Raw genomic sequence first — 12315 nt, 5'->3', positions numbered from 1 at the left:
TAGTTAGACTCGCGCTTTGGTCTAGCAGTTTATAGACCTACGTCCGGTTGATTGACCATAACTCAGTCAATTCAACTTGGAATTGAGTCAAATTCATGCCATTTCGAAGATGTCGAAGTGTAGTTGAAAACATTAGAAACGGAGACGAAAAACTCCAAGTATTTTAAGAGTTATGACGGAAATAGTTAGACTCGCCCTTTCGCCTAGCAGTTTACAGACCTATCTCCGATTGAATGACCATAACTCACTCAATTCAACCCGGAATTAATTGAAATTTGTTCCATTTCGAATGAGTAGAAGTGTAGTTTAAAAAGAAAGAAACGGAGGTTAAAAAAGCCAAGTATTTCGGGAGTTATGATGGAAATAGTTAGACTCGCACTTTAGTGTAGCAGTTTACAGACCTACCTCCGATTGATTGACATAACTCTGTCAATTCAACTCGGAATTTAGTCAAATTCATGCCGTTTCGAAGATGTCGAAGTGTAGTTGAAAACATAAGAAACGAAGATGAAAAACTCCAAGTATTTTAAGAGTTACGATGGAAATAGTTAGACTTCGCCTAGCAGTTTACTGACCTACCTCCGATTGAATGACCATAACCCACTCAATTCAACTCGGAATTCATTGAAATTCGTTCCATTACGAAGGAGTCGAAAGTGTAGCTGAAAACATAAGAAACGGAGATGAAAACTCCAAGTATTTTGAGAGTTATGGTGGAAATAGTTAGACTCGTGTTTTCGTCTAGCAGTTTACAGACCTACCTCCGATTGAATGACCATAAGTCACTAAATTCAACTCGGATTTCATTGAAATTTGTTCCATTTCGAAGGAGTCGAAGTGTAGTTTATAACGGAAGAAACGGAGATGCAAAAAGCCAAGTATTTTGAGAGTTATGGTGGAAATAGTTAGACTCGCACTTTGGTCTAGTAGTTTACAGACCTACCTCCGATTGATTGACCATAACTCACTCAATTCAACTCAGAATTGAATCAAATTCATGGCATTGCGAAGATGTCGAAGTGTAGTTGGAAATGGAGATGAAAAACTCCAAGTAATTTAAGAGTTATGATGGACATAGTTAGACTCGCGCTTTCGCCTAGCAGTTTACAGACCTACCTCCGAGTCAATGACCATAACTCACTCAATTCAACTCGGAATTCATTGAAATTTGTTCCATTTCGAAGGACTCGAACTGTAGTTTAAAACGGAAGAAACAGAGATGAAAAAAGCAAGTATTCTGAGAGTTATGGTGGAAATAGTTACACTCGCACTTTGGTCTAGCAGTTTACAGACCAACCTGCAATTGATTGACCATAACTTACTCAATTTAACTCGGAATTGATTCAAATTCATGCCATTTTGAAGGTGTGGAAGTGTAGTTGAAAACGAAAGAAACAGAGATGAAAAATTCCAAGTATCTTAAGAGTTATGATGGAAATAGTTAGACTCGCGCTTTGGTCTAGCAGTTTACAGACCTGCTTCCGATTCATTGACCATAAGTCACTCAATTCGACTCGGAATTTATTCAAATTCATGCCATTTGGAAGATGTCGAAGAGTAGCTGAAAACGAAAGAAACGGAGACGAAAAACTCCAAGTATTTTAAGAGTTATGATAGAAATAGTTAGACTCCCGCTTTCGCCTAGCAGTTTACAGACCTACCTCCGATTTAATGACCACAACTCACTCAATTGAACATGTAATTCAATGAAATTTGTTGCATTTCGAAGTAGTCGAAGTGTAGTTTAAAACGGAAGAAAGAGAGATGAAAAACTACTTGTATTTTGAGAGTTATGATGGAAATAGTTAGATTCGCGCTTTGGTCTAGCAGTTTGCAGACATACCTCCGATTGAATGACCATAACTCACTCAATTCAACCCGGAATTCATTGAAATTTATTCCATTTCGAAGGAGTCGAAGTGTAATCTAAAACGGAAGAAACAGAGATGAAAAAGTCCTAGTATTTTGAGAGTTATGACGGAAATAGTTAGACTCGCGCTTTGGTCTAGCAGTTTATAGACCTACGTCCGGTTGATTGACCATAACTCAGTCAATTCAACTTGGAATTGAGTCAAATTCATGCCATTTCGAAGATGTCGAAGTGTAGTTGAAAACATTAGAAACGGAGATGAAAAACTCCAAGTATTTTAAGAGTTATGACGGAAATAGTTAGACTCGCCCTTTCGCCTAGCAGTTTACAGACCTATCTCCGATTGAATGACCATAACTCACTCAATTCAACCTGGAATTAATTGAAATTTGTTCCATTTCGAATGAGTAGAAGTGTAGTTTAAAAAGAAAGAAACGGAGGTTAAAAAAGCCGAGTATTTCGGGAGTTATGATGGAAATAGTTAGACTCGCACTTTAGTGTAGCAGTTTACAGACCTACCTCCGATTGATTGACCATAACTCTGTCAATTCAACTCGGAATTTAGTCAAATTCATGCCGTTTCGAAGATGTCGAAGTGTAGTTGAAAACATAAGAAACGGAGATGAAAAACTCCAAGTATTTTAAGAGTTACGATGGAAATAGTTAGACTCGCGCTTTCGCCTAGCAGTTTACTGACCTACCTCCGATTGAATGACCATAACCCACTCAATTCAACTCGGAATTCATTGAAATTCGTTCCATTACGAAGGAGTCGAAAGTGTAGCTGAAAACGGAAGAAACGGAGATGAAAACTCCAAGTATTTTGAGAGTTATGGTGGAAATAGTTAGACTCGCGTTTTCGCCTAGCAGTTTACAGACCTACCTCCGATTGAATGACCATAAGTCACTAAAATTCAACTCGGAATTCATTGAACTTTGTTCCATTTCGAAGGAGTCGAAGTGTAGTTTAAAACAGAAGAAACGGAGATGCAAAAAGCCAAGTATTTTGAGAGTTATGGTGGAAATAGTTAGACTCGCACTTTGGTCTAGTAGTTTACAGACCTACCTCCGATTGATTGACCATAACTCAGTCAATTCAACTCGGAATTTAGTCAAATTCATGCCGTTTCGAAGATGTCGAAGTGTAGTTGGAAATGGAGATGAAAAACTCCAAGTAATTTAAGAGTTATGATGGACATAGTTAGACTCGCGCTTTCGCCTAGCAGTTTACAGACCTACCTCCGAGTCAATGACCATAACTCACTCAATTCAACTCGGAATTCATTGAAATTTGTTCCATTTCGAAGGACTCGAACTGTAGTTTAAAACGGAAGAAACGGAGATGAAAAAGCAAGTATTCTGAGAGTTATGGTGGAAATAGTTACACTCGCACTTTGGTCTAGCAGTTTACAGACCAACCTGCAATTGATTGACCATAACTTACTCAATTTAACTCGGAATTGATTCAAATTCATGCCATTTTGAAGGTGTGGAAGTGTAGTTGAAAACGAAAGAAACAGAGATGAAAAATTCCAAGTATCTTAAGAGTTATGATGGAAATAGTTAGACTCGCGCTTTGGTCTAGCAGTTTACAGACCTGCTTCCGATTCATTGACCATAAGTCACTCAATTCGACTCGGAATTTATTCAAATTCATGCCATTTGGAAGATGTCGAAGAGTAGCTGAAAACGAAAGAAACGGAGACGAAAAACTCCAAGTATTTTAAGAGTTATGATAGAAATAGTTAGACTCCCGCTTTCGCCTAGCAGTTTACAGACCTACCTCCGATTTAATGACCACAACTCACTCAATTGAACATGTAATTCAATGAAATTTGTTGCATTTCGAAGTAGTCGAAGTGTAGTTTAAAACGGAAGAAAGAGAGATGAAAAACTACTTGTATTTTGAGAGTTATGATGGAAATAGTTAGATTCGCGCTTTGGTCTAGCAGTTTGCAGACATACCTCCGATTGAATGACCATAACTCACTCAATTCAACCCGGAATTCATTGAAATTTATTCCATTTCGAAGGAGTCGAAGTGTAATCTAAAACGGAAGAAACAGAGATGAAAAAGTCCTAGTATTTTGAGAGTTATGACGGAAATAGTTAGACTCGCGCTTTGGTCTAGCAGTTTATAGACCTACGTCCGGTTGATTGACCATAACTCAGTCAATTCAACTTGGAATTGAGTCAAATTCATGCCATTTCGAAGATGTCGAAGTGTAGTTGAAAACATTAGAAACGGAGACGAAAAACTCCAAGTATTTTAAGAGTTATGACGGAAATAGTTAGACTCGCCCTTTCGCCTAGCAGTTTACAGACCTATCTCCGATTGAATGACCATAACTCACTCAATTCAACCTGGAATTAATTGAAATTTGTTCCATTTCGAATGAGTAGAAGTGTAGTTTAAAAAGAAAGAAACGGAGGTTAAAAAAGCCGAGTATTTCGGGAGTTATGATGGAAATAGTTAGACTCGCACTTTAGTGTAGCAGTTTACAGACCTACCTCCGATTGATTGACCATAACTCTGTCAATTCAACTCGGAATTTAGTCAAATTCATGCCGTTTCGAAGATGTCGAAGTGTAGTTGAAAACATAAGAAACGGAGATGAAAAACTCCAAGTATTTTAAGAGTTACGATGGAAATAGTTAGACTCGCGCTTTCGCCTAGCAGTTTACTGACCTACCTCCGATTGAATGACCATAACCCACTCAATTCAACTCGGAATTCATTGAAATTCGTTCCATTACGAAGGAGTCGAAAGTGTAGCTGAAAACGAAAGAAACGGAGATGAAAACTCCAAGTATTTTGAGAGTTATGGTGGAAATAGTTAGACTCGTGTTTTCGCCTAGCACTTTACAGACCTACCTCCGATTGAATGACCATAAGTCACTAAATTCAACTCGGATTTCATTGAAATTTGTTCCATTTCGAAGGAGTCGAAGTGTAGTTTATAACGGAAGAAATGGGGATGCAAAAAGCCAAGTATTTTGAGAGTTATGGTGGAAATAGTTAGACTCGCACTTTGGTCTACGAGTTTACAGACCTACCTCCGATTGATTGACCATAACTCACTCAATTCAACTCAGAATTGAATCAAATTCATGGCATTGCGAAGATGTCGAAGTGTAGTTGGAAATGGAGATGAAAAACTCTAAGTAATTTAAGAGTTATGATGGACATAGTTAGACTCGCGCTTTCGCCTAGCAGTTTACAGACATACCTCCGAGTCAATGACCATAACTCACTCAATTCAACTCGGAATTCATTGAAATTTGTTCCATTTCGAAGGACTCGAACTGTAGTTTAAAACGGAAGAAACAGAGATGAAAAAAGCCAAGTATTGTGAGAGTTATGGTGGAAATAGTTAGACTCGCACTTTGGTCTAGCAGTTTACAGACCAACCTGCAATTGATTGACCATAACTTACTCAATTTAACTCGGAATTTATTCAAATTCATGCCATTTTGAAGGTGTGGAACTGTAGTTGAAAACGAAAGAAACAGAGATGAAAAATTCCAAGTATCTTAAGAGTTATGATGGAAATAGTTAGACTCGCGCTTTGGTCTAGCAGTTTACAGACCTGCTTCCGATTCATTCACCATAAGTCACTCAATTCGACTCGGAATTTATTCAAATTCATGCCATTTGGAAGATGTCGAAGAGTAGCTGAAAACGAAAGAAACGGAGACGAAAAACTCCAAGTATTTTAAGAGTTACGATGGAAATAGTTAGACTCGCGCTTTCGCCTAGCAGTTTACTGACCTACCTCCGATTTAATGACCACAACTCACTCAATTCAACTCGGAATTCATTGAAATTCGTTCCATTACGAAGGAGTCGAAAGTGTAGCTGAAAACGGAAGAAACGGAGATGAAAACTCCAAGTATTTTGAGAGTTATGGTGGAAATAGTTAGACTCGCGTTTTCGCCTAGCAGTTTACAGACCTACCTCCGATTGAATGACCATAACTCACTCAATTCAACCCGGAATTAATTGAAATTTGTTCCATTTCGAATGAGTAGAAGTGTAGTTTAAAAAGAAAGAAACGGAGGTTAAAAAAGCCAAGTATTTCGGGAGTTATGATGGAAATAGTTAGACTCGCACTTTAGTGTAGCAGTTTACAGACCTACCTCCGATTGATTGACATAACTCTGTCAATTCAACTCGGAATTTAGTCAAATTCATGCCGTTTCGAAGATGTCGAAGTGTAGTTGAAAACATAAGAAACGAAGATGAAAAACTCCAAGTATTTTAAGAGTTACGATGGAAATAGTTAGACTCGCGCTTTCGCCTAGCAGTTTACTGACCTACCTCCGATTGAATGACCATAACCCACTCAATTCAACTCGGAATTCATTGAAATTTATTCCATTTCTAAGGAGTCGAAGTGTAGTCTAAAACGGAAGAAACAGAGATGAAAAAGTCCTAGTATTTTGAGAGTTATGACGGAAATAGTTAGACTCGCGCTTTGGTCTAGCAGTTTGCAGACATACCTCCGATTGAATGACCATAACTCACTCAATTCAACCCGGAATTCATTGAAATTTATTCCATTTCTAAGGAGTCGAAGTGTAGTCTAAAACGGAAGAAACAGAGATGAAAAAGTCCTAGTATTTTGAGAGTTATGACGGAAATAGTTAGACTCGCGCTTTGGTCTAGCAGTTTATAGACCTACGTCCGGTTGATTGACCATAACTCAGTCAATTCAACTCGGAATTGAGTCAAATTCATGCCATTTCGAAGATGTCGAAGTGTAGTTGAAAACATTAGAAACGGAGATGAAAAACTCCAAGTATTTTAAGAGTTATGACGGAAATAGTTAGACTCGCCCTTTCGCCTAGCAGTTTACAGACCTATCTCCGATTGAATGACCATAACTCACTCAATTCAACCCGGAATTAATTGAAATTTGTTCCATTTCGAATGAGTAGAAGTGTAGTTTAAAAAGAAAGAAACGGAGGTTAAAAAAGCCAAGTATTTCGGGAGTTATGATGGAAATAGTTAGACTCGCACTTTAGTGTAGCAGTTTACAGACCTACCTCCGATTGATTGACATAACTCTGTCAATTCAACTCGGAATTTAGTCAAATTCATGCCGTTTCGAAGATGTCGAAGTGTAGTTGAAAACATAAGAAACGAAGATGAAAAACTCCAAGTATTTTAAGAGTTACGATGGAAATAGTTAGACTCGCGCTTTCGCCTAGCAGTTTACTGACCTACCTCCGATTGAATGACCATAACCCACTCAATTCAACTCGGAATTCATTGAAATTCGTTCCATTACGAAGGAGTCGAAAGTGTAGCTGAAAACATAAGAAACGGAGATGAAAACTCCAAGTATTTTGAGAGTTATGGTGGAAATAGTTAGACTCGTGTTTTCGTCTAGCAGTTTACAGACCTACCTCCGATTGAATGACCATAAGTCACTAAATTCAACTCGGATTTCATTGAAATTTGTTCCATTTCGAAGGAGTCGAAGTGTAGTTTATAACGGAAGAAACGGAGATGCAAAAAGCCAAGTATTTTGAGAGTTATGGTGGAAATAGTTAGACTCGCACTTTGGTCTAGTAGTTTACAGACCTACCTCCGATTGATTGACCATAACTCACTCAATTCAACTCAGAATTGAATCAAATTCATGGCATTGCGAAGATGTCGAAGTGTAGTTGAAAATGGAGATGAAAAACTCCAAGTAATTTAAGAGTTATGATGGACATAGTTAGACTCGCGCTTTCGCCTAGCAGTTTACAGACCTACCTCCGAGTCAATGACCATAACTCACTCAATTCAACTCGGAATTCATTGAAATTTGTTCCATTTCGAAGGACTCGAACTGTAGTTTAAAACGGAAGAAACAGAGATGAAAAAAGCAAGTATTCTGAGAGTTATGGTGGAAATAGTTACACTCGCACTTTGGTCTAGCAGTTTACAGACCAACCTGCAATTGATTGACCATAACTTACTCAATTTAACTCGGAATTGATTCAAATTCATGCCATTTTGAAGGTGTGGAAGTGTAGTTGAAAACGAAAGAAACAGAGATGAAAAATTCCAAGTATCTTAAGAGTTATGATGGAAATAGTTAGACTCGCGCTTTGGTCTAGCAGTTTACAGACCTGCTTCCGATTCATTGACCATAAGTCACTCAATTCGACTCGGAATTTATTCAAATTCATGCCATTTGGAAGATGTCGAAGAGTAGCTGAAAACGAAAGAAACGGAGACGAAAAACTCCAAGTATTTTAAGAGTTATGATAGAAATAGTTAGACTCCCGCTTTCGCCTAGCAGTTTACAGACCTACCTCCGATTTAATGACCACAACTCACTCAATTGAACATGTAATTCAATGAAATTTGTTGCATTTCGAAGTAGTCGAAGTGTAGTTTAAAACGGAAGAAAGAGAGATGAAAAACTACTTGTATTTTGAGAGTTATGATGGAAATAGTTAGATTCGCGCTTTGGTCTAGCAGTTTGCAGACATACCTCCGATTGAATGACCATAACTCACTCAATTCAACCCGGAATTCATTGAAATTTATTCCATTTCGAAGGAGTCGAAGTGTAATCTAAAACGGAAGAAACAGAGATGAAAAAGTCCTAGTATTTTGAGAGTTATGACGGAAATAGTTAGACTCGCGCTTTGGTCTAGCAGTTTATAGACCTACGTCCGGTTGATTGACCATAACTCAGTCAATTCAACTTGGAATTGAGTCAAATTCATGCCATTTCGAAGATGTCGAAGTGTAGTTGAAAACATTAGAAACGGAGATGAAAAACTCCAAGTATTTTAAGAGTTATGACGGAAATAGTTAGACTCACCCTTTCGCCTAGCAGTTTACAGACCTATCTCCGATTGAATGACCATAACTCACTCAATTCAACCTGGAATTAATTGAAATTTGTTCCATTTCGAATGAGTAGAAGTGTAGTTTAAAAAGAAAGAAACGGAGGTTAAAAAAGCCGAGTATTTCGGGAGTTATGATGGAAATAGTTAGACTCGCACTTTAGTGTAGCAGTTTACAGACCTACCTCCGATTGATTGACCATAACTCTGTCAATTCAACTCGGAATTTAGTCAAATTCATGCCGTTTCGAAGATGTCGAAGTGTAGTTGAAAACATAAGAAACGGAGATGAAAAACTCCAAGTATTTTAAGAGTTACGATGGAAATAGTTAGACTCGCGCTTTCGCCTAGCAGTTTACTGACCTACCTCCGATTGAATGACCATAACCCACTCAATTCAACTCGGAATTCATTGAAATTCGTTCCATTACGAAGGAGTCGAAAGTGTAGCTGAAAACGGAAGAAACGGAGATGAAAACTCCAAGTATTTTGAGAGTTATGGTGGAAATAGTTAGACTCGCGTTTTCGCCTAGCAGTTTACAGACCTACCTCCGATTGAATGACCATAAGTCACTAAAATTCAACTCGGAATTCATTGAACTTTGTTCCATTTCGAAGGAGTCGAAGTGTAGTTTAAAACAGAAGAAACGGAGATGCAAAAAGCCAAGTATTTTGAGAGTTATGGTGGAAATAGTTAGACTCGCACTTTGGTCTAGTAGTTTACAGACCTACCTCCGATTGATTGACCATAACTCAGTCAATTCAACTCGGAATTTAGTCAAATTCATGCCGTTTCGAAGATGTCGAAGTGTAGTTGGAAATGGAGATGAAAAACTCCAAGTAATTTAAGAGTTATGATGGACATAGTTAGACTCGCGCTTTCGCCTAGCAGTTTACAGACCTACCTCCGAGTCAATGACCATAACTCACTCAATTCAACTCGGAATTCATTGAAATTTGTTCCATTTCGAAGGACTCGAACTGTAGTTTAAAACGGAAGAAACGGAGATGAAAAAGCAAGTATTCTGAGAGTTATGGTGGAAATAGTTACACTCGCACTTTGGTCTAGCAGTTTACAGACCAACCTGCAATTGATTGACCATAACTTACTCAATTTAACTCGGAATTGATTCAAATTCATGCCATTTTGAAGGTGTGGAAGTGTAGTTGAAAACGAAAGAAACAGAGATGAAAAATTCCAAGTATCTTAAGAGTTATGATGGAAATAGTTAGACTCGCGCTTTGGTCTAGCAGTTTACAGACCTGCTTCCGATTCATTGACCATAAGTCACTCAATTCGACTCGGAATTTATTCAAATTCATGCCATTTGGAAGATGTCGAAGAGTAGCTGAAAACGAAAGAAACGGAGACGAAAAACTCCAAGTATTTTAAGAGTTATGATAGAAATAGTTAGACTCCCGCTTTCGCCTAGCAGTTTACAGACCTACCTCCGATTTAATGACCACAACTCACTCAATTGAACATGTAATTCAATGAAATTTGTTGCATTTCGAAGTAGTCGAAGTGTAGTTTAAAACGGAAGAAAGAGGGATGAAAAACTACTTGTATTTTGAGAGTTATGATGGAAATAGTTAGATTCGCGCTTTGGTCTAGCAGTTTGCAGACATACCTCCGATTGAATGACCATAACTCACTCAATTCAACCCGGAATTCATTGAAATTTATTCCATTTCGAAGGAGTCGAAGTGTAATCTAAAACGGAAGAAACAGAGATGAAAAAGTCCTAGTATTTTGAGAGTTATGACGGAAATAGTTAGACTCGCGCTTTGGTCTAGCAGTTTATAGACCTACGTCCGGTTGATTGACCATAACTCAGTCAATTCAACTTGGAATTGAGTCAAATTCATGCCATTTCGAAGATGTCGAAGTGTAGTTGAAAACATTAGAAACGGAGACGAAAAACTCCAAGTATTTTAAGAGTTATGACGGAAATAGTTAGACTCGCCCTTTCGCCTAGCAGTTTACAGACCTATCTCCGATTGAATGACCATAACTCACTCAATTCAACCTGGAATTATTTGAAATTTGTTCCATTTCGAATGAGTAGAAGTGTAGTTTAAAAAGAAAGAAACGGAGGTTAAAAAAGCCGAGTATTTCGGGAGTTATGATGGAAATAGTTAGACTCGCACTTTAGTGTAGCAGTTTACAGACCTACCTCCGATTGATTGACCATAACTCTGTCAATTCAACTCGGAATTTAGTCAAATTCATGCCGTTTCGAAGATGTCGAAGTGTAGTTGAAAACATAAGAAACGGAGATGAAAAACTCCAAGTATTTTAAGAGTTACGATGGAAATAGTTAGACTCGCGCTTTCGCCTAGCAGTTTACTGACCTACCTCCGATTGAATGACCATAACCCAATCAATTCAACTCGGAATTCATTGAAATTCGTTCCATTACGAAGGAGTCGAAAGTGTAGCTGAAAATGGAAGAAACGGAGATGAAAACTCCAAGTATTTTGAGAGTTATGGTGGAAATAGTTAGACTCGTGTTTTCGCCTAGCACTTTACAGACCTACCTCCGATTGAATGACCATAAGTCACTAAATTCAACTCGGATTTCATTGAAATTTGTTCCATTTCGAAGGAGTCGAAGTGTAGTTTATAACGGAAGAAACGGGGATGCAAAAAGCCAAGTATTTTGAGAGTTATGGTGGAAATAGTTAGACTCGCACTTTGGTCTACGAGTTTACAGACCTACCTCCGATTGATTGACCATAACTCACTCAATTCAACTCAGAATTGAATCAAAGTCATGGCATTGCGAAGATGTCGAAGTGTAGTTGGAAATGGAGATGAAAAACTCCAAGTAATTTAAGAGTTATGATGGACATAGTTAGACTCGCGCTTTCGCCTAGCAGTTTACAGACATACCTCCGAGTCAATGACCATAACTCACTCAATTCAACTCGGAATTCATTGAAATTTGTTCCATTTCGAAGGACTCGAACTGTAGTTTAAAACGGAAGAAACAGAGATGAAAAAAGCCAAGTATTGTGAGAGTTATGGTGGAAATAGTTAGACTCGCGCTTTGGTCTAGCAGTTTACAGACCTGCTTCCGATTCATTCACCATAAGTCACTCAATTCGACTCGGAATTTATTCAAATTTATGCCATTTGGAAGATGTCGAAGAGTAGCTGAAAACGAAAGAAACGGAGACGAAAAACTCCAAGTATTTTAAGAGTTACGATGGAAATAGTTAGACTCGCGCTTTCGCCTAGCAGTTTACTGACCTACCTCCGATTTAATGACCACAACTCACTCAATTCAACTCGGAATTCATTGAAATTCGTTCCATTACGAAGGAGTCGAAAGTGTAGCTGAAAACGGAAGAAACGGAGATGAAAACTCCAAGTATTTTGAGAGTTATGGTGGAAATAGTTAGACTCGCGTTTTCGCCTAGCAGTTTACAGACCTACCTCCGATTGAATGACCATAAGTCACGAAAATTCAACTCGGAATTCATTGAACTTTGTTCCATTTCGAAGGAGTTGAAGTGTAGTTTAAAACAGAAGAAACGGAGATGCAAAAAGCCAAGTATTTTGAGAGTTATGGTGGAAATAGTTA

Source organism: Tasmannia lanceolata, unplaced genomic scaffold (assembly GCF_043159265.1).
Source record: "Tasmannia lanceolata isolate RefF3 unplaced genomic scaffold, GAP_Taslan_0.1 ptg000063l, whole genome shotgun sequence".
NCBI classification, from domain to species: domain Eukaryota; kingdom Viridiplantae; phylum Streptophyta; class Magnoliopsida; order Canellales; family Winteraceae; genus Tasmannia; species Tasmannia lanceolata.
This window is presented reverse-complemented; position numbering follows the sequence as displayed.